The following is a 21,856-nucleotide window of genomic DNA, read 5'->3' as shown; positions in this document are numbered from 1 at the left end:
CTGCCATTGATAAAAGACAGTACTGTGCAGCCTTCTTCATCGACCTGGCCAAGGCTTTCGACTCTGTCAATCACCGCATTCTTATTGGCAGACTCAACAGCCTTGGTTTCTCAAATGACTGCCTCGCCTGGTCACCAACTACTTCTCAGACAGTTCAGTGTGTCAAATCGGAGGCCCTGTTTTCCGGACCTCTGGCAGTCTCTACGTGGTTGCCACAGGGTTCAATTCTCGGGCCAACTCTTTTCTCTGTATACATCAATGATGTCACTCTTGCTGCTGGTGATTCTCTGATCCATTTCTACGCAGATGACACCATTCTGTATACTTCTGGCCCTTCTTTGGACACTGTGTTAATAAACCTCCAGACACGCTTCAATGCCGTACAACACTCCTTCTGTGGCCTCCAACTGCTCTTAAATACAAGTGAAACTAAATGCATGCTCTTCAACCGATCGCTGCCCGCCCCCGCCCGCCCAAGTAGCATCACTACTCTGGACGGTTCTGACTTAGAATATGCGGACAACTACAGATACAGTTGAAGTCGGAAGTTTACATACACCTTAGCCAAATACATTTAAACTCAGTTTTTCACAATTCCTGACATTTAATCCTCGTAAAAATTCCCTGTCTTAGGTCAGTTAGGATCACCACTTTATTTTAAGAATGTGAAATGTCAGAATAATAGTAGAGAGTGATTTATTTAATCTTTTATTTCTTTCATCACATTCCGAGTGGGTCAAAAGTTTATATACACTCAATTAGTATTTGGTAGCATTGCCTTTAAATTGTTTAACTTGGGTCGAACGTTTCGGGTAGCCTTCCACAACCTTCAATACCTTGACTTTGTTGTCCTTAAGCCATTTTGCCACAACTTTGGAAGTATGCTTGGGTTCATTATCCATTTGGAAGACCCATTTGCGACCAAGATTTAACTTCCTGACTGATGTCTTGAGATGTTGCTTCAATATATGAACATCATTTTCCATCCTCATGATGCCATCTATTTTGTGAAGTGCACCAGTCCCTCCCTTAGCAAAGCACCCCCACACAATGATGCTGCCACCCCTATATTTCACGGTTAGGATGGTGTTCTTCGGCTTGCAAGCCTCCCCCTTTTTCCTCGAAACATAACGATGGTCATTATGGCCAAACAGTTCTATTTTTGTTTCATCAGACCAGGAGACATTTCTCCAAAAAGTACGATTTTTGTCCCCATGTGCAGTTGCAAATGGTTTTGGAGAGGTGGCTTCTTCCTTGCTGAGCTGCCTTTCAGGTTATGTCAATATTGGATTTGTTTTACTGTGGATATAGATACTTTTGTACCTGTTTCCTCCAGCATCTTCACAAGGTCCTTTGCTGTTGTTCTGGGATTGATTTGGACTTTTCGCACCAAAGTACGTTAATCTCTAAGAGACATCTCGTATTCTTCCTGAGCGGTATGACGGCTGTGTGGTCCCATGGTGTTTATACTTGCATACTATTGTTTGTACAGATGAATGTGGTACCTTCAGGCGTTTGAAAACTGTTCCCAAGGATGAACCAGACTTGTGGAGGTCTACAATTGTTTTTCTGAGGTCTTGGCTGATTTCTTTTGATTTTCCCATGATAACAAGCAAAGAGGCACTGAGTTTGAAGGTAGGCCTTGAAATACATCCACAGGTACACCTCCAATTGACGTCAATTAGCCTATCAGAAGCTTCTAAAGCCATGAAATCATTTTCAGGAATTTTCCAAGCTGTTTAAAGGCACATTCACCTTGGTGTATGTAAACTTCTGACCCACTGGAATTGTGATACAGTCAATTTTAAGTGAAATAATCTGTCTGTAAACAATTGTTGGAAAAATTACTTGTGTCATGCACAAAGTAGATCTCCTAACCAACTTGCCAAAAACATAGTTTCTTAGCAAGAGATTTGGGGAGTGGTTGAGAACCAAGTTTTAATGACTCCAACCTAAGTGTATGTAAACTTCCGACTTCAACTGTACCTAGGTGTCTGGTTAGACTGTAAACTCTCCTTCCAGACTCACATTAAGCATCTCCAATCCAAAATTAAATCTAGAATTGGCTTCCTATTTCGCAACAAAGCCTTCTTCACTCATGCTGCTAAACATACCCTTGTGAAACTGACTATCCTACCGATCCTTGACTTTGGCAATGTCATTTACAAAATTGCCTCCAACATTCTACTCAGCAAATGATATGTAGTCTATCACAGTGCCATCTGTTTTGTCACCAAAGCCCCGTATACCACCCACCACTGCGACCTGTATGCTCTCATTGGCTGGCCCTCGCTTCATATTTATCGCCAAAACCACTGGCTCCAGGTCATCTATAAGTCTTTGCTAGGTAAAGCCCCGCCATATCTCAGCTCACTGGTCACCATAGCAACACACACCAGTAGCACGCGCTCCAGCAGGTATATTTCACTGGTCATCCCCAAAGCCAATTCCTCATTGGCTGCCTTTCCTTCCAGTTCTCTGCTGCCAATGATTGGAGCAAATTGCAAAAATCACTGAAGCTGGAGTCTTATATCTCCCTCTCTAACTTTAAGCATAAGCTGTCAGAGCAGCTTACCGATCACTGAACCTGCACACAGCCCATCAGTAAATTGCCCACCCAACTACCTCATTCCTCAAATTGTTATTTATTTTTGCTCTTTTTGCACCCTAATATCTCTACTTGCACATCATCATCTGCACATCTATCACTCCAGTGTTATTCCTACATTGTAATTATTTCGCCACTATGGCCTATTTATTGCCTTACCTCCCTAATCTTACTACATTTGCACACACTGTACATAGATATATTTTTTTCTATTGTGTTATTGACTGTACGTTTGTTTATGTGTAACTCTGTGTTGTTGTTTTTGTCGCACTGCTTTTCTTTATCTTGGCCAGGTCGCAGTTGTAAATGAGAACTTGTTCTCAACTGGCCTACCTGGTTAAATAAGGGTGAGAGAAAAAACATTGGCGAGGACATCGGTAAGCAACTGATTACTGACTCATCCGTGGCGCCGTGTTTTAGTATTGCACTTGACGAAAGCACTGATGTTAGTGACATTGCCCAATTATGTGTTTTGGTCCGTTTCCCTCAAAACGAGTCATTCAGAAAGGAACTTTTATGTTTACTGCCCCTTCAGGATCAAACACGAGGAGAGGATATTCTGAAAGCCCTTGTTACATTTTTTGCTGATAGTAATATTGACTGGTCAAATCTGGCATCTTTGTGCACTGACGGCGCCCCAAACATGTGAGGGAAGGAGAAGAGACTCAATAATGAACATTGTGAAACAAAAACAGAGAAACAGACTGAGCAATGGACACCTGGATTGCCTCACAAGCATTGCAACAACAGACTATACGTTTAGAATGAATTCAGTCAAGGAGCAGAATGGACATTTTTGCTTATCCAACTACTGAGGTAAACCTTAATATGGGTCTTACACACATCAAATAGGCTACATCACATGTATATATTTGTGATGTGCTGTACATCAAATCATTTGTATGTGCTCTCTGAATTTGCTCTCAATTGATAATTGATAATATTGGAAGCAAAAGTACAACAAATTTAAAGATCTGTGTGGCCCTCTGAATGATTGTCTCAACCTAAAGTGGCCCCCTTACAAACAATTGTGAGTAATACTGATGTGCGTGTGTGTGCGTGCGTGCGTGGGAGATGGGGCCAGGAGTTGAATAATTGATCATAATCCTTGACACCCTGCTGGGCTTCACAGAACGACAGCCCAAACATCATCATCGCTTCCTTCCGCCCAAACACAGCTCTCCATTAATTTCAGTTACTTTTCATGGGGGACAGTTTTAATTGGGACACGTCATGAGCACAGATTGGAGGATTCATAAAAAAAAGCTCACAAACAAAGCTTTAAAATCAGAGTACAGTAAGTGTTCAAAAACACTGGCATTAGTGTTTGTTTTCCTCGACACACAAGGAAAGAATCAGTTGATTTGGGACAAATGGGCTAGCCATAATATAACTCCGACAGACATTGAAATTAATCTGCTTGAGTGAGAAATGCACTGGAATTGAAAGCCTCTCTCTGACCTGGGTCTTAATCTAAAGTCTCTTGTCTAGAGAAGAAAGACCACTTTTTTCAACCGCTGCCGTGTCTGCAAGGAACAGAGTTCTATGAGTGTGCTACACCAGACTACATGATCTTAGATGAAACAGTAGGCGTATGACAGAGGCTACAGTTATGGAATCCTCAACGTCAAAATGATCATAACAATCTACTGTTTCTATAATGAGGACATGTATTGGTTTACTTAATCCTTCTTCCTGCTCATCTTTATTTCCTGCCTGCAGCTCTGTAGTGTTTACTAACCTTCAGCTGTCCCTCCTACAAGCCACTCTTCCTGGGTTTGGCTCTCTAATACACTGACTGGCATCCCAAGTGGGTGGACCAGGACAACACTGGTGTTTTTCTCTGGTAGTGTGGGTACTGGATATGTGCACTCATGTCAGGACCCTGACCTGGAACTGAACCGGGCTTTTCCTTGAGCACCATTCACAAAAGATCAATGACGCTCTGATGAAAACACTTATGTTTTTATATGCCTATGCTATTTTCTCAATAGAAAATCATATTCAATGTTTTTGATTTGCTGTGCTTATATTTGATTCCTATCTGTTGTGTTGCCCTCTGCTAACATGGATTTCAACAATGTTCTACCACTCCGTCCGTGCCTTTTTAAGTTTCATTGTGTGGATGTTTCACTTGCTGGTGAAAAATAATGATCAAGCTCCATAGAATCATACTGTTATGTGTTATTCACTTATCAAGAGGATTATGAAACACAGTGTTAATTTGATCCTTTGTGTTTGATTGCTATAAAACCAGGTACCACGTCATTTCTCAGGTTGGGTCATGTTGGCCAAACCTTTGCGGTTGACTGACATGTTGATGAATCAGGGAGTTGTCCCTGTAAGGAATGCACTGCCTCCCTTCAATTACTAATGCTCACAGATTTGTTGATATTGCCTATTGAGACAAAGCTTAAGCTGATTTAGTATGTTACGATAAAAATGCAACTTTAGGCCTATAATAAAGCATTCCATGCATCATCGCATTTGCAGACTTATGTAGGCTACTATTCCTCATGTGATGAGTGGATTGGATAGTAATAATTTAGGCTAATAATATAACTCAATCATTGTATGCAAACAAAGACTGTTCAATTCATGGCTGGCTATATCAAATTAGTTTCTCATTTTTTTGCAGGGGAAAAAATGTTGCCTTTTTTAAATGAATTTCATGAAATTTTCTGGAGACATTAGGTGAAACATTTGTATTTCTTTTTTGACACAAATGACAGCATAAACTACTCTGCTGACACTGACAAACAGGTCGATAAAAACAACATTGTCTGATCCATATGTAACCTTTATTTCTCTAGGCAAGTAAGAACACATTCTTATTTACAATGACGACCTACCCCGGACGATGTTGGGCCAATTGTGCGCCGCCCTATGGGACTCCCAATCACGGCCGGATGTGATACAGCCTGGATTCGAACCAGGGACTGTAGTGACACATCTTGTATTGAGATGCAGTGTCTTAGGCCACTCGGGAGCAATATAAAAGGCCTAAGAGAAGGGAAGACTCATACAAAAACCAAAAACACATTTTCAAGTGGCACTGACCCAACAATGATAAAGAGTGAATATGAGCACTCATCAGGGATATGGCCGATGCTCTCCGCTAGTGCCAAATAGGCAGGCCTAGGGAATACTGTTCGCTCAGTTCAGTTGAGAATTTTGACAACTTAAAGACATATTAGAATCTTGTCTTCTCTTTACAGCAATAACTATTTGCTTTCCAAACTGTTTTCCCGCGATTGTATTTTAAAATATTGCGGTATGCCTGGCTGGGCCTCTACTTTTCACTGACAGTCTCAACTCAACAATCATCTGCTTAGCATTTGCTGCTCGCGCTGCCCAAACTGCGGGCCCTTCCAACTGTAGACGATGCGATTTAAAGCAATCCACAGCTGCGTTTTTAAAAAATAGGCTAATGGTCCTCTGTAGCCAAATCATGCTTTCTGGTGTAGTAGCCTATTTTTATGTTATTTATTGGAGTAGGCTAATTAGGCTATATCATTAGGCTATATCATTTTGGCAATTTACTTTAGGGCAAGCTTTATGTGTGTGTGTGTGTGTGTGTGTGTGTGTGTGTGTGTGTGTGTGTGTGTGTGTGTGTGTAATGTATGTATGACTTCAGTGAATCAGTGGTGAGGAAGTGGCTTTGAGAGATGTGATCTTCTGCATGTCTCGCATTCTCTGTTTCCCAAAGATGAATAACAATTACAACATGCTTGCAAATCTACAGTATCAACCACCATGCACAGTGTTTAGCAACATAGCTATGATCATGGTATCCTATGTGATATTGAGTCAAAGACACCTCTGCTCTCAAACTTTATGGACTTGCCAGACACTGTGTTAACCAGGCCATTCAGGATATCAACCATCTTCAATCAGAGTCCCAGACAGTTTCAGTCACGGATGGATTGCAAATGTTGACACACATCTCCATCCATACCAGTGGTTTTAGTGTTATCTACCTCAAGAATGAGAAACGCTGAAATTAAAGGGGTGTCTTTTTTTTCTATGGCTTCTTCAAGCAGAATCAGACATCTTGGGACATGGTCAATTCACTCCTCTAGGGTTTGGTGACACTGGTGTCACGTTAGCTTGTATAGCATGATGCTATATGTGGCTATGCTGTTTGGAGCTACCTGTATGCTAAATGTGTATTTTCTATCTGGGGCCAAGCTAACCTGTGATTGTACTGAGTGAGGATTAGCAGGCCCAGGGGTGGGGCAGGTGGCGTATGGATTTGCCTAGCGCTGCATTTAGCTTGACTAGGCTGGCTGTGTTGCTAGAGCTGTCATTGTCAATGGACAGGTAATCATACCAGTTGGAGACAAAATTTGGCACTGTAAAAGGGCGGCCGCCAAGGGGGGCTAGCATAGCATTTGTGGGGTCTAAATCCCAACAAAAAGCTAGAAAGATACTTCAAGGGATAGTTAGGCCTAGGCTAATCATAGCACATTTTAAGGCTATATTTTGCACGGTCTTCCTCACCCATGAGATTTAGCAAGATCAAAGTAGCCTCCGTGGTTTCAGCTAAATCTATCATCACGTTACTTTCCCATGACATCAATGCCCATCAGCAAATTGAAAAGGGGTTGGGACATGTTTATCTGGGTCTCATTGTCTTTTTGGGCATTTGACTTTAAATATCTGAAGGTTGAAAGACAAAGGAGGGGATATGGAGACAATGGAGACAACACTATTGTTACTGTTTGATTTGAACAGCAATGCAGCAGCAATGAACTAGAACCAAGCTGTAGGACAAAATCTGCCCTACTTATTTATCACATTACCTATTTATTTACCTTTGCCTCTCTGTTATTGAATGGGACCTTCAAATTTCATCTGGCTAGGCGACACAATATACGAAGCGTCAGTGTTAGTTCATTTTATATGAGCATTTCAGGACTGGCACGAGGCACGCAAGGTCACAAAGGCAGACCATAGTGTTATTGACTGTCTGCTGTAATTCTACTTGATTGCCTTTGACATTGGCTGTGAACTGTCAATGCACAGTAGAGTCTGTCATAGTGGATTATGGAACTAAGGCCATCCTTTCCATGCCTACTACGATTGCAGTATACAAGGAATGGTTTTTAGATTCTAGTCTGTCATCACTTTACCTGATGGCATGAATTCTCGCCCAATGTTTTTTGTTTTTTTCTCACTATTCGAAGGCAAGTTTAATCATTTGAGGTGATTTTTATTTTAAAACCTGGATCTTTTAGCCTAATACAGTGTAAGTTTAGAAGCAAGTTCATTCATAAAATACTGCACCTTATGCTATGAACCTTTCTTCATGGCATAAGTCTACAGGATAGGCAGCCTGCTCATTTGGTTTTTCTTCTCTTCCTGTGATGGTGACAGCAGATGCGAGGGAGGCTTCCTCAAGATGAATAATACATTATAAGCCACAGAAAGACAGAATCATTGCAATCAATGTGACACGTTATTCATCTTCCTGCTCCCTCTGTATATACTGAGAGCTGAGGCATGAAAACAAACCATGGCAAAAGAAAACGGAGCCTTACAAATGGGTTCCAACACTTCTGATATAGGGTATCTACCCTAGTCGATGATGGCCATCTACCCTAGTCGATGACTTGAATTCATCAGTTATTTTTTATGCTGACTGAATTAGTGCAAAAATAAATGAAAGTAACAAGTCATGGCTAAACAATTGTGACTTGATAAGAATGTCTTTCTTCTGTTTTTGCACAGGCAGAAGAGAATTTGTCCAGCGGCTGAAACTCGAAGCGACACTCAATGTCCACGATGGCTGTGTAAGTACACACTACCCACCCGTGTGTGTTTGTGTCTGTGGTGTACACTGTGCACATCTGTCCCTACTTTCATCTTTAGAGCACTTCACCATTCACCCTCCCCCGCTGTCTGTCTGTCTGTCTGTGTGTGAAACCTTGAGTCTGACCGACTGAGTGATGGACAGACACAGACGGGGACGGACGGACAGACAGATGGGGACTGACGGACAGACAGACGGGGACTGACAGACAGACAGACGGGGACGGACAGACAGACGGGGACGGACAGACAGACTGGGACTGACAGACAGACGGGGACTGATTGACGGACAGACAGACAGACAGACAGACGGGGACTGATTGACGGACAGACAGACAGACGGGGACTGACGGACAGACAGACAGACGGGGACGGACAGACAGACGGGGACTGATTGACGGACAGACAGACAGGGACTGACGGACAGACAGACGGGGATTGACGGACAGACAGACGGGGACTGACGGACAGACAGACAGACAGACTGGGAATGACGGACAGACAGACAGATGGGGACTGATGGATGGACGGACAGAGAGACAGACAGACGTGGACTGATGGACGGACAGAGAGACAGATGGGGACTGATGGATGGACAGACAGAGAGACGGACGGGGACTGACGGACTGACTGGCGGGGACTGATGGACAGGGACTGACTGACGGGCGGACGGGGACTGACGGACGGACGGGGACTGGCTGACGGACGAACGGACGGGGACTGACAGAGGGACGGACGGGGACGGACTGACGGACAGACAGAGAGACAGACAGACGGACAGAGAGACAGACAGACAGACGTGGACTGACGGACGGACAGAGAGACAGTCAGACGTGGACTGACAGACAGCGAGAGAGACGTGGACTGACGGACCGACAGACGGACGGGGACTGATGGACGGACGGATAGACTGGGACAAACAGGGATGGACGGGGACTGACGGACGTGGACGGATGTACGGACATAGGGGGACTGACGGACGGACGGGGACTGACGGACAGACATACGGGGACTGACGGACGTGGATGGATGTACGGACATAGGGGGACTGACGGACAGACATAAGGGGACTGACGGGCGGACAGACTGGGACTGACTGACGGACATACGGGGACTGACGGACCGATGGGGACTGACGGATGGTCGGAGGGGGACCGACGGACAAACAGACAGACAGGCGGGGACTGACAGACAGACGGACATACAGGGACTGATGGAGGACATACATACAGGGAGTGACGGACAGACCTACTGTACAATCCAGGTGTTCAAAGCTCTTAGAGACTTACCCAGAAAGACTCACAGCTGTAATCACTGTCAAAGGTGATTGTAATATGTATTGACTCAGGGCTGTGAATATTTATATAAATTCAATATTTCTGTATTTCATTTTCAATAAATGTGCAAAAACAATTATCGTTATGGGGTATGTGTGTGTAGATGGGTGTGAAGAAAATGATTGAATCCATTTTGAATTCAGGCTGTACCACAACAGATAAGTCAAGGGGTATGAATACTTTCTTAAGCTACTTTACATTAGGAATATATATACAGTTGAAGTTGGAAGTTTACAAACACTTAGGTTGGAGTCATTAAAACTCGTATTTCAACCACTCCACACATTTATTGTTAACGAACTATAGTTTTGGCAAGTTGGTTAGGACATCTACTTTGCATGACAAGTCATTTTTACAACAATTGTTCACAGACAAATTATTTCACTTATAATTCACTATCACAATTCCAGTGGGTCAGAAATGTACATACACTAAGTTGACTGTGCCTTTAAACAGCTTGGAAAATTCCAAACTCAGTGCCTCTTTGCTTTACATCATGGGAAAATCAAAAGAAATCAGCCAAGACTTCAGAAAAATAATTGTAGACCTCCACAAGTCTGGTTCATCCTTGGGAGCAATTTCCAAACGCCTGAAGGTACCACGTTCATCTGTACAAACAATAGTACACAGGTATAAACACCGTGGGACCATGCAGCTGTCATACCGCTCAGGAAGGAGACGCGTTCTGTCTCCTAGAGATGAATGTACTTTGGTGCGAAAAGTGGAAATCAATCCGAGAACAACAGCAAAGGACCTTGTGAAGATGCTGGTGGAAACAGGTACAAAAGTGTCTGTATCCACAGTAAAGCGAGTCCTATATTGACATAACCTGAAAGGCCGCTCAGCAAGGAAGAAGCACTGCTCCAAAACTGCCATAAAAAAGCCAGACTACGGTTTGCAACTGCGCATGGGGACGAAGATCGTACTTTTTGGAGAAAAGTCCTCTGGTCTGATGAAACAAAAATAGAACTGTTTGGCCATAATGACCATCTTTATGTTTGGAGGAAAAAGGGGGAGGCTTGCAAGCTGAAGAACACCATCCCAACCATGAAGCACAGGGGTGGCAGCATCATGTTGTTGGGGTGCTTTGCTGCAGGAGGGACTGGTGCACTTCACAAAATAGATGGCATCATGAGGAGGGGAAATATGTGGATATATTGAAGCAACTACTCAAGACATCAGTCAGGAAGTAAAAGCTTGGTCGCAAATGGGTCTTCCAAATGGACAATGACCCCAAGCATACTTCCAAAGTTGTGGCAAAATGGCTTAAGGACAACAAAATCAAGGTATTGGAGTGGCCATCACAAAGCCCTTACCTCAATCCTATAGAACAGTTGTGGGCAGAACTGAGAAAGCGTGTGCAAGCAAGGAGGCCTACAAACCTGACTCAGTTACACCAGCTCTGTCAGGAGGAATGGGACAAAATTCACCCAACTTATTGTGGGAAGCTTGTGGAAGGCAACCTAAAACATTTGACCCAAGTTAAACAATTTAAAGGCAATGCTACCAAACACTCAATTAGTATATGTAAACTTCTGACCCACTGGGAATGTGATGAAAGAAATAAAAGCTGAAATAAATAATTCTCTCCTATTATTCTGACATTTCACATACTTAAAAAAAGTGGTGATCCTAACTGACCTAAGACAGGGAATTTTTACTACGATGAAATGTCAGGAATTGTGAAAAACTGAATTTAAATGTATTTGGCTGTGGTGTATGTAAACTTCCGACTTCAACTGTATGTATTTTTTTAAATAACTAGTTCTCAAGATTTGAAAATAAGTTTTCAGTGAATAGCCTATTTATTGCACAATCTCAACCTACATTTGTACAAACATTTTCTGTAACATCAAATGTTGTGCTTTTCTAGGTTGATACCAGTTAACAGCAGTGTAGTATTTAATAGCGTGGCTGTGAGTGTTGAGCTCTGACCAGTCTGCTGATATCGTTTTGAAACCCGAGGCAGCCTTATGGCCAGTCACACACACTGTCACACTGTGAGCCTGCCAGTCACTCCCTCTACCACTGCAAACAGCCTGATGCTGGCTTGGGCCAAGGATTCTGTCATTCTAATCCTGTCCATAAATAATTGATGAAACTGCTGCTTAGTACAAACAAAAAGAGTTGGCCGCCTCGCTTCGCGTTCTCAGGAAGCTATGCAGTATTTTTTTTTTTATGTATTATTTCTTACATTGTTACCCCAGGAAGTCTTAAGTTTTATCACATACAGCCGGGAGGAACTATTGGATATAAGAGCAACGTGAACTTACCAACATTACGACCAGGAATAGGACTTTCCCGAAGCGGATCCTCTGTTTGGACCACCACCCAGGACAATGGATCGGATCCCAGCCGGCGACCCAAAACAACGACGCCGCAGGAGGGGCAGAAGAAGCGGTCTTCTGGTCAGGCGCCGTAGACGGGCACATCACGCACCACTCCAGAGTTTACTACTCACCAACGTCCAGTCTCTTGACAACAAGGTAGACGAAATCCTAGCAAGGGTTGCCTTCCAGAGAGACATCAGAGACTGTAACGTTCTCTGTTTCAGGGAAACATGGCTCACTCGAGATACGCTATTGGAGTCGGTACAGCCACCTGGTTTCTTCACGCATCGCGCCTACAGAAACAAACATCTCTCTGGTAAGAGGAGGAGCGGAGAGGTATGCCTTATGTTTAACGAGACGTGGTGTGATCATAACAGCATACAGGAACTCAAGTCCTTTGGCTCACCTGACCTAGAATTCCTTACAATCAAATGTCGACCGCATTATCTACCAAGAGAATTCTCTTCGATTATAATCACAGCCGTATATATATCCCCCCCCAAGCAGACACATAGATTGCTACACATAGATTGTTACTCTAACTTCCACGACGCATACAAAGCCCTGCCCTGCCCTCCTTTCGGAAAATCTGACCACGACTCCATTTTGTTGCTCCCAGCCTATAGACAGAAACTAAAACAGGAAACGCCCATGCTCAGGTTTGTTCAACGCTGGTCCGAACAATCTTATTCCACGCTTCAAGATTGCTCCGATCACGTGGACTGGGATATGTTCTGCATAGTGTCGGACAACAACATTGATGAATACGCTGATTCGGTGTGCGAGTTTATTAGCAAGTGCATCGGTGATGTTGTACCCCCAGCAACTATTAAAACCTTCCCCAACCAGAAACTGTGGATTGATGGCAGCATTCGTGCAAAACTGAAAGCGCAAACCACAGATTTTAATCAGCGCAAGGCAAACGATAACATGACCGAATACAAACAGTGTAGCTATTCCCTCCGCAAGGCAATCAAACAAGCTAAGTGTCAGTATAGAGACAGAGTAGAGTCTCAATTCAACGGCTCAGACATGAGAGGTATGTGGCAGGGTCTACAGTCAATCACGGACTACAAAAAGAAAACCAGCCCTGTCGCGGACCACGATGTCCTGCTCCCAGACAAACTAAACAACTTCTTTGCTTGCTTTGAGGTAAATACAGTGCCAACGACATGGCCCGCTACCAAAACCTGCGGGCTCTCCTTCACCGCAGCCAACGTGAGTAAAGCATTTAAACGTGTTAACCCTCGCAAGGCTGCTGGCCCAGACGGCATCCCTAGCCGCGTCCTCAGAGCATGTGCAGACCAGCTGGCTGGTGTGTTTACGGACATATTCAATCAATCCCTATCCCAGTCTGCTGTTCCCACATGCTCCAAGAGGGACACCATTGTTCCTGTTCCCAAGAAAGCTAAGGTAACTGAGCTAAATGACCTTCACCCCGTAGCACTCACCTCCGTCATCATGAAGTGCGAGAGAGACTGAAGAGAGTGTGAAGTGTGAAGAGAGACTAATCAAGGATCATATCACCTCCACCCGACCTGACACCCTAGACCAACTCCAATTTGCTTACCTCCCCAATAGGTCCACAGACGACGCAATTACACTGCACACTGCCCTAACCCACCTGGACAAGAGGAATACCTATGTAAGAATGCTGTTTATCGACTACAGCTCAGCATTTAACACCATAGTACCTTCCAAACTTGTCATTGAGCTCGATACCCTGGATCTCGACCCCGCCCTGTGCAACTGAGTCCTGGACTTCCTGACGGGCCGCCCCCAGGTAGTGAGGGTAGGAAACAACATCTCCACCCCACTGATCCTCAACACTGGGGCCCCACAAGAGTGCGTTCTCAGCCCTCTCCTGTACTCCCTGTTCACCCATGACTGCGTGGCCATGCATGCCTCCAACTCAATCATCAAGTTTGCAGACAACACTACAGTGGTAGGCTTGATTACCAACAACGACGAGACGGCCTACAGGGAGGAGGTGAGGGTCCTCGGAGTGTGGTGTCAGGAAAATAACGTCACACTCAACATCAACAAAACAAAGGTGATGATCGTGGACTTCAGGAAACAGCAGAGGGTGCACCCTCCTATCCACATCGACGGGACAGTAGTGGAGAAGGTGGAAAGTTTTAAGTTCCTCGGCGTACACATCACGGACAAACTGAAATGGTCCACCCACACAGACAGCGTGGTGAAGAAGGCTCAACAGCTTGTCACAAAAAACACTCACAAACTTTTACAGATACACAATCGAGAGCATCCTGTCGGGCTGTATCACCACCTGGTACGGCAACTGCTCCGCCTACAACTGTAAGGCTCTCTAGAGAGTAGTGAGGTCTGCACAACGCATCACTGGGGGCAAACTACCTTCTCTCCAGGACACCTACACCACCCGATGTCACAGGAAGGCCAAAAAGATCATCAAGGACAACAACCACCCGAGCCACTGCCTGTTCACCCCGCTATCATCCAGAAGGCGAGGTCAGTACAGGTGCATCAAAGTTGGGACCGAGAGACTGAAAAACAGCTTCTATCTCCAGGCCATCAGACTGTTAAACAGCCGTCACTAACATTGAGTGGCTGCTGCCAACATACTGACTCAACCTCTGGCCACTTTAATAATTAAAAATTGGATGTAATAAATGTATCACTTTAAACTGTGCCACTTTATGTAATGTTTACATACCCTACACTATTCATCTCAAATGTATATACTGTACTCTATACCATCTACTGCATCTTGCCTATGCTGTTCGGCCATCGCTCATCCATATATATTTTTATGTACATATTCTTATTCATTCCTTTTACACTTGTGTGTGTATGAGGTAGTTGTTTTGAAATTGTTAGATTACTTGTTCGATATTACTGCATGGTCGGAACCAGCAGCACAAGCATTTCGCTACAGTCGCATTAAAATCTGCTAACCATGTGTATGTGACAAATTTGATTTGATTTGATACAATTTACTGCAATATTCCCAGATTGTAGGCTACATACATACACATAATTGCCCTAGCGACGGCTGTCTAATTTCGTTAGCTCTATTCTCTCAAACCAGTAGCTTGGAGTTGATGGCATATCACACCCACCTGCTCAGTCTTTCTCATATGAAAGATGTAAAGCGACAAGAAGACGAAAGGAAGCGATTTTTAAATGTTGCTCCGCTTCCTGTATCACCAGCCCCTGTCTCTCTCCCCGAGGTCCTGTCTGTCACTGATGTCCTCTCTCTCATTTTGGAGACCTGAAGTCGTGGAAGTAATTGAGGAGGAAGTGCCCTCCAACATGTCACGTGTGCCATTCTAACTCACAACCCCTATTGTGCCCGTACGAGTGACAAGATGTTGTGTTTGGTGCTGGGGGCCATCACTTTTCAGTTTCTCAAATCCCAACACAACCCCTATTGTGCCCGTACGAGTGACAAGATGTTGTGTTTGGTGCTGGGGGCCATCACTTTTCAGTTTCTCAAATCCCAACACAACCCCTATTGTGCCCGTCACGAGTGACAAGATGTTGTGTTTGGTGCTGGGGGCCATCACTTTTCAGTTTCTCAAATCCCAACACAACCCCTATTGTGCCCGTACGAGTGACAAGATGTTGTGTTTGGTGCTGGGGCCATCACTTTTCAGTTTCTCAAATCCCAACACAACCCCTATTGTGCCCGTACGAGTGACAAGATGTTGTGTTTGGTGCTGGGGGCCATCACTTTTCAGTTTCTCAAATCCCAACACAACCCCTATTGTGCCCGTACGAGTGACAAGATGTTGTGTTTGGTGCTGGGGGCCATCACTTTTCAGTTTCTCAAATCCCAACACAACCCCTATTGTGCCCGTACGAGTGACAAGATGTTGTGTTTGGTGCTGGGGGCCATCACTTTTCAGTTTCTCAAATCCCAACACAACCCCTATTGTGCCCGTACGAGTGACAAGATGTTGTGTTTGGTGCTGGGGCCATCACTTTTCAGTTTCTCAAATCCCAACACAACCCCTATTGTGCCCGTACGAGTGACAAGATGTTGTGTTTGGTGCTGGGGGCCATCACTTTTCAGTTTCTCAAATCCCAACACAACCCCTATTGTGCCCGTACGAGTGACAAGATGTTGTGTTTGGTGCTGGGGGCCATCACTTTTCAGTTTCTCAAATCCCAACACAACCCCTATTGTGCCCGTACGAGTGACAAGATGTTGTGTTTGGTGCTGGGGCCATCACTTTTCAGTTTCTCAAATCCCAACACAACCCCTATTGTGCCCGTACGAGTGACAAGATGTTGTGTTTGGTGCTGGGGGCCATCACTTTTCAGTTTCTCAAATCCCAACACAACCCCTATTGTGCCCGTACGAGTGACAAGATGTTGTGTTTGGTGCTGGGGGCCATCACTTTTCAGTTTCTCAAATCCCAACACAACCCCTATTGTGCCCGTACGAGTGACAAGATGTTGTGTTTGGTGCTGGGGGCCATCACTTTTCAGTTTCTCAAATCCCAACACAACCCCTATTGTGCCCGTACGAGTGACAAGATGTTGTGTTTGGTGCTGGGGGCCATCACTTTTCAGTTTCTCAAATCCCAACACAACCTGTATTGCCAGATGTTGAAAAAGTATGATGGAAGAGATACATTTAGATCTACTCTGTAGATAACATACTGTACACAAGTATTGGATATCAGAAATAGACTACTACATACTGTATTGTCATGTTGGCTATTATTACACTTATTTGACTAAAATACCAATTTCTTAAACAGCCCCTTGCCCTTGTTCCTACTCCTTGTTCCTACTCCTCACAACTTTCTTCTTCCTATAGATCTACAACATAGAAGGTACTGGGGCTAGGAGAAGAAACCACTGTAGGGTTTGGTTTCAGACTGATTCAGAATTAGACTAGTCTGACTGAAGGACCAGAGGGGTATACTATAAAGCAGGATCAATGCGTTAGCCATTTAACTTGGATAAATAACCAAAAATAACTATTGTTTTTCTGGTTCATTTAAGAAAGCTAAACTTTGTGTTTTTGGTTGTTGAGTTAGTTAGACCATGGCTATTTCAAGTTTATCTTTCTAAAAAATAAAAAAGTAATTTCAGGATATTTAGGCAAGTTATTTGGCTAATTCATTGATCCTACTTTGTAGTATAACCCTCTGGTTGAGTCGGGTTGAGGCTGGGGAGTGGAGGGAGGTAGGGACCTGGGCAGCCAGGGGCATCTGGACAGCAGAAGGTGGCACACTGAGTGGTCAGGGCTGACAGACACACAGAATTCCTACAGAGTTTGATCAAGTAGTATCCGTATACAACACAACATGCAGAAGAATGTTTAATGCAAGTGATAGGATAGGCCTTTATTAAGGTCAAGCTACAGTCTGCTTGAACAGAATAGATGGCTGTTGTGGCAGGGGTTGGAACCAGAATTATTTTTCCATTGTGAGCAGAACTCAGTTGGTTCTAACCAAAGAAAAGTTACAGTTCATATAGTTATTTTTTTGTTCCTTTTTTAACCAGTGAAATCAACGTCGTTTTTATATTTAGCTCATTCATTTACTCCCCCAATTAGCGCCGATAGAGCAGCTTGGCTGTGGAACTGGTAAGATCGTTCTTTACATGTTTGATTGGTCAGATAAGTGCAGGGCCGAGATGGCACTGAAATTTCACTGGTGTGGGGAGAGCAAGAGAGAGGGGTGGACATGACGAGTGCTTTGTTTGAAGCACTGAACATCATTACATGACGTGAATTGGAATGTGTTTAGGCTATTACTAGCATTAGAACTTTACAGAATTACAGTGCCTTCAGAAATGATGCACGCCTATTGACTTTTTCCACATTTTGTTGTGTTATTTAAAATGGATTAAATTGAGATTGTGTCACTGGCCTACACACAATATCCCATAATGTCTAAGTGGAATGATATTTTTTAGAAATGTTTACAAATTAATAAAAAATGAAAAGCTGAAATGTCTTCCGTCAGTAAGTATTCAACCCGTTTGTTATGGCAAGCCTAAATATGTTCAGGTGTAAAAACGTGCTTAACAAGTCACATAATAAGATGCATGGACTCACTCTGTGTGCAATAATAGTGTTCAACATGATTTCTTTATGACTACCTCATCTCTGTACCCTACACATAAAATTATCTGTAAGGTCCCTCAGTTGACCAGTGAATTTCAAGCAGGTTCAAGTACAAAGACCAGGGTCATTTTCCAATGCCTTTCAAAAAGAAGGGCCCCTGTTGGTAGATGGATTTTTTTTTTTAAAGCATACATTGATTATCCCTTTGCGCATGGTGCAGTTATTAATAACACTGTGTATGTTGTATCAGTACACCCAGTCACTACAAAGATACAGGTGTCCTTCCTAACGCAGTTGCCAGAGAGGAAGGAAACCGCTGGGATTTCACCATGAGGCCAATGGTGACTTTAAATCAGTTACAGAGTTTAATGTCTGTGGTAGGAGAAACGGCGGATGGATCAACAACATTGCACTAAAGTAAAACTGCAAAAAATGTGAAGAAGAAATTAACTTTATGTCCTGAATACAAATCCAACACAACACATCACTGAGTACCAGTCATATTTTCAAGCAAGGTTGGTGGCTGCATCATGTAATGGGTATGCTTGTCATCGGTAAGGACTAGGGAGTTTTTTTAGTATAACAATAAATGCAATAGAGCTAAGCACAGGCAAAATCCTAGAATAAAACCAGCTTCAGTTTGCTTTCCAACGGACACTGGGAGATTAATTCACTTTTTAGCAGGAAAGTAAACTAAAACACAAGGCCAAATCTACACTGGAGTTGCTTACCAAGACTATTGAATGTTCCTGAGTGGCCTAGTTAGTTTTGACTTAAACCGGCTTAAATCTATTGCAAGGAATGGCTGTCTAGCAATGATGAACAACCAACTTGACAGAGCTTTTTAAATAATATTGTTTAAATATTGTTCAGTCCAGGTGTGCAAAGCTCTTAGAGACTTACCCAGAAAGACTCACAGCTGTAATCACTGTCAAAGGGGATTCTAAACATGTATGACTCAGGGGTGTGAATATTTATCAAATTCAATATTTCTGCATTTAATTTTAAATAAATGTGCAAAAACATGTCGTTATGGGGTACTTCTGTGTGTGTAGATGGGTGTGAAAAAAATATATTGAATCTATTTTGAATTCAGGCTGTACCACAGCAGGGGTACGAATACTTTCTGAAGATACTTTACATTACATACACTGCTCAAAAAATAAAGGGAACACTTCAACAACACAATGTAACTTCAAGTCAATCACACTTCTGTGAAATCAAACTGTCCACTTAGGAAGCAACACTGATTGACAATACATTTCACATGCTGTTGTGCAAATGGAATAGACAACAGGTGGAAATTATAGGCAATTAAGCAAGACACCCCCAATAAAGGAGGGGTTCTGCAGGTGATAACCACAGACCACTTCTCAGTTCCTATGCTTCCTGGCTGATGTTTTGGTCACTTTTGAATGCTGGCGGTGCTTTCACTCTAGTGGTAGCATGAGACGGAGTCTACAACCCACACAAGTGTCTCAGGTAGTGCAGCTCATCCAGGATGGAACATCAATGCGAGCTGTGGCAAGAAGGTTTGCTGTGTCTGTCAGCATAGTGTCCAGAGCATGGAGTTGCTACCAGGAGACAGGCCAGTACATCAGGAGACGTGGAGGAGGCCGTAGGAGGGCAACAACCCGGCAGCAGGACCGCTACCTCCGCCATTGTGCAAGGAGGAGCACTGCCAGAACCCTGCAAAATGACCTCCAGCAGGCCACAAATGTGCATGTGTCTGCTCAAACGGTCAGAAACAGACTCCATGAGGGTGGTATGAGGGCCCGACGTCCACAGGTGGGTGTTGTGCTTACAGCGCAACACCGTGCAGAATGTTTGGCATTTTCCAGAGAACACCAAGATTGGCAAATTCGCCACTGGCGCCCTGTGCTCTTCACAGATGAAAGCAGGTTGACACTGAGCACATGTGACAGACGTGACAGAGTCTGGAGACGCCGTGGAGAACGTTCTGCTGCCTGCAACATCCTCCAGCATGACCGGTTTGGCGTTGGGTCAGTCATGGTGTGGGGTGGCATTTCTTTGGAGGGCAGCACAGAGGTAGCCTGACTGCCATTAGGTGCCGAGATGAGATCCTCAAACCCCTTGTGAGACCATATGCTGGTGCAGTTGGCCCTGGGTTCCTCCTAATGCAAGACAATGCTAGACCTCATGTGGCTGGAGTGTGTCAGCAGTTCCTGCAAGAGGAAGGCATTGATGCTATGGACTGGCCTGCCCGTTCCCCAGACCTGAATCCAATTGAGTACATCTGGGACATCACGTCTCGCTCCATCCACCAACGCCACGTTGCACCACAGACTGTCCAGGAGTTGGCGGATGCTTTAGTCCAGGTCTGGGAGGAGATCCCTCAGGAGACCATCCGCCACCTCATCAGGAGCCATGCCCAGGCGTTGTAGGGAGGTCATACAGGCACGTGGAGGCCACACACACTACTGAGCCTCATTTTGACTTGTTTTAAGGACATTACATCAAAGTTGCATCAGCCTGTAGTGTGCTTTTCCACTTTAATTTTGAGTGTGACTCCAAATCCAGACCTCCATGGGTTGATAAATTTGATTTCCATTGATAATTTTTGTGTGATTTTGTTGTCAGCACATTCAACTATGTAAAGAAAAAAAGTATTTAATAAGAATATTTAATTCATTCAGATCTAGGATGTGTTATTTTAGTGATCCCTTTATTTTTTTGAGCAGTGTATATATATATTTTTTAATGAACCAGTTCTCGATTTGAAAACAGTTTTCAATGAATAGCCTATTTATTACACAATCTAGGCCTACATTTGTACAATACTTTTCTGTAACATAAAATGTTGTGCTTTTCTAGGTTGATACCATTTCACAGCAGTGTAGTATTTAATAGAGTGGCTGTATTGTGTCTTGGCCACCACTGACATACGGTGTTAGCAGAGTAGTGACAACAGGAAAACATTCTTACCCCCTTTGGAGAGACATTCGTGTTCTCTATCAGTGAAAGATAATCTGTCTGTTTCCAATGCATGCATGACATCGTCCCCCACATTTAGAATGAGCTCCCTTTTGTGTCTGTATGTCTGTATAGTGTTGTGTGTGTCTCTTTCTAATCTAAACCATCAACCATATATCTAGTTACAGCAGACGTGTGTTATTTTAGCACGTAACACACCACTCTTATTAAGATAATGTATTTTATCAGACAGTGATGTGAGCAGTTTCTCCGAAATTACAGCCGTTCTGTGAAAATGCAATACCATTTAAAGTGTTTTAAATCTGCTCGACAAGGAAGGGAAAATAAAACACGACAGGGGATTAAGTCACCCAGAAAGACTATTTGGCAATTGGGGGGTGGATGGGGAGGAGGTGTGAAATAATGATCTAGGCAAAGACACGCATAGAGAAGGCCTTAATCGCCTTTAGTTCCATTCTAGTTCCATGTTTCTAATTTGGTGAACGTTCGCCTGGTTACCTATTTGATTTGAGGGACAGTGACACATTCAGATGTTACACCTTAGATTGGTTTAGGAACATCCACAGTTGTAGACGTTGTAACAATATTGTTATGTGTGCAGGGAGTGAACTCACACACTGTATTTTGTCCCAATCAGGTCAATACCATATCCTGGAACGATACAGGGGAGTACATCCTGTCAGGGTCAGACGATACCAACCTGGTCATCACAAACCCATACAACAGAAAGGTAAGGAGAGCTAGA

General features: G+C 43.7%; 1 pseudogene; it reads left to right on the top strand.

Moving 5' to 3' along the window:
• LOC115114518 (DDB1- and CUL4-associated factor 6-like) overlaps positions 1 to 21,856 on the top strand; it is a 77,033-nt pseudogene that overhangs the window by 14,405 nt on the left and 40,772 nt on the right.

This window comes from Oncorhynchus nerka, linkage group LG1, assembly GCF_034236695.1.
Source record: "Oncorhynchus nerka isolate Pitt River linkage group LG1, Oner_Uvic_2.0, whole genome shotgun sequence".
NCBI classification, from domain to species: Eukaryota; Metazoa; Chordata; class Actinopteri; order Salmoniformes; family Salmonidae; genus Oncorhynchus; species Oncorhynchus nerka.
This window is presented reverse-complemented; position numbering and strand designations above follow the sequence as displayed.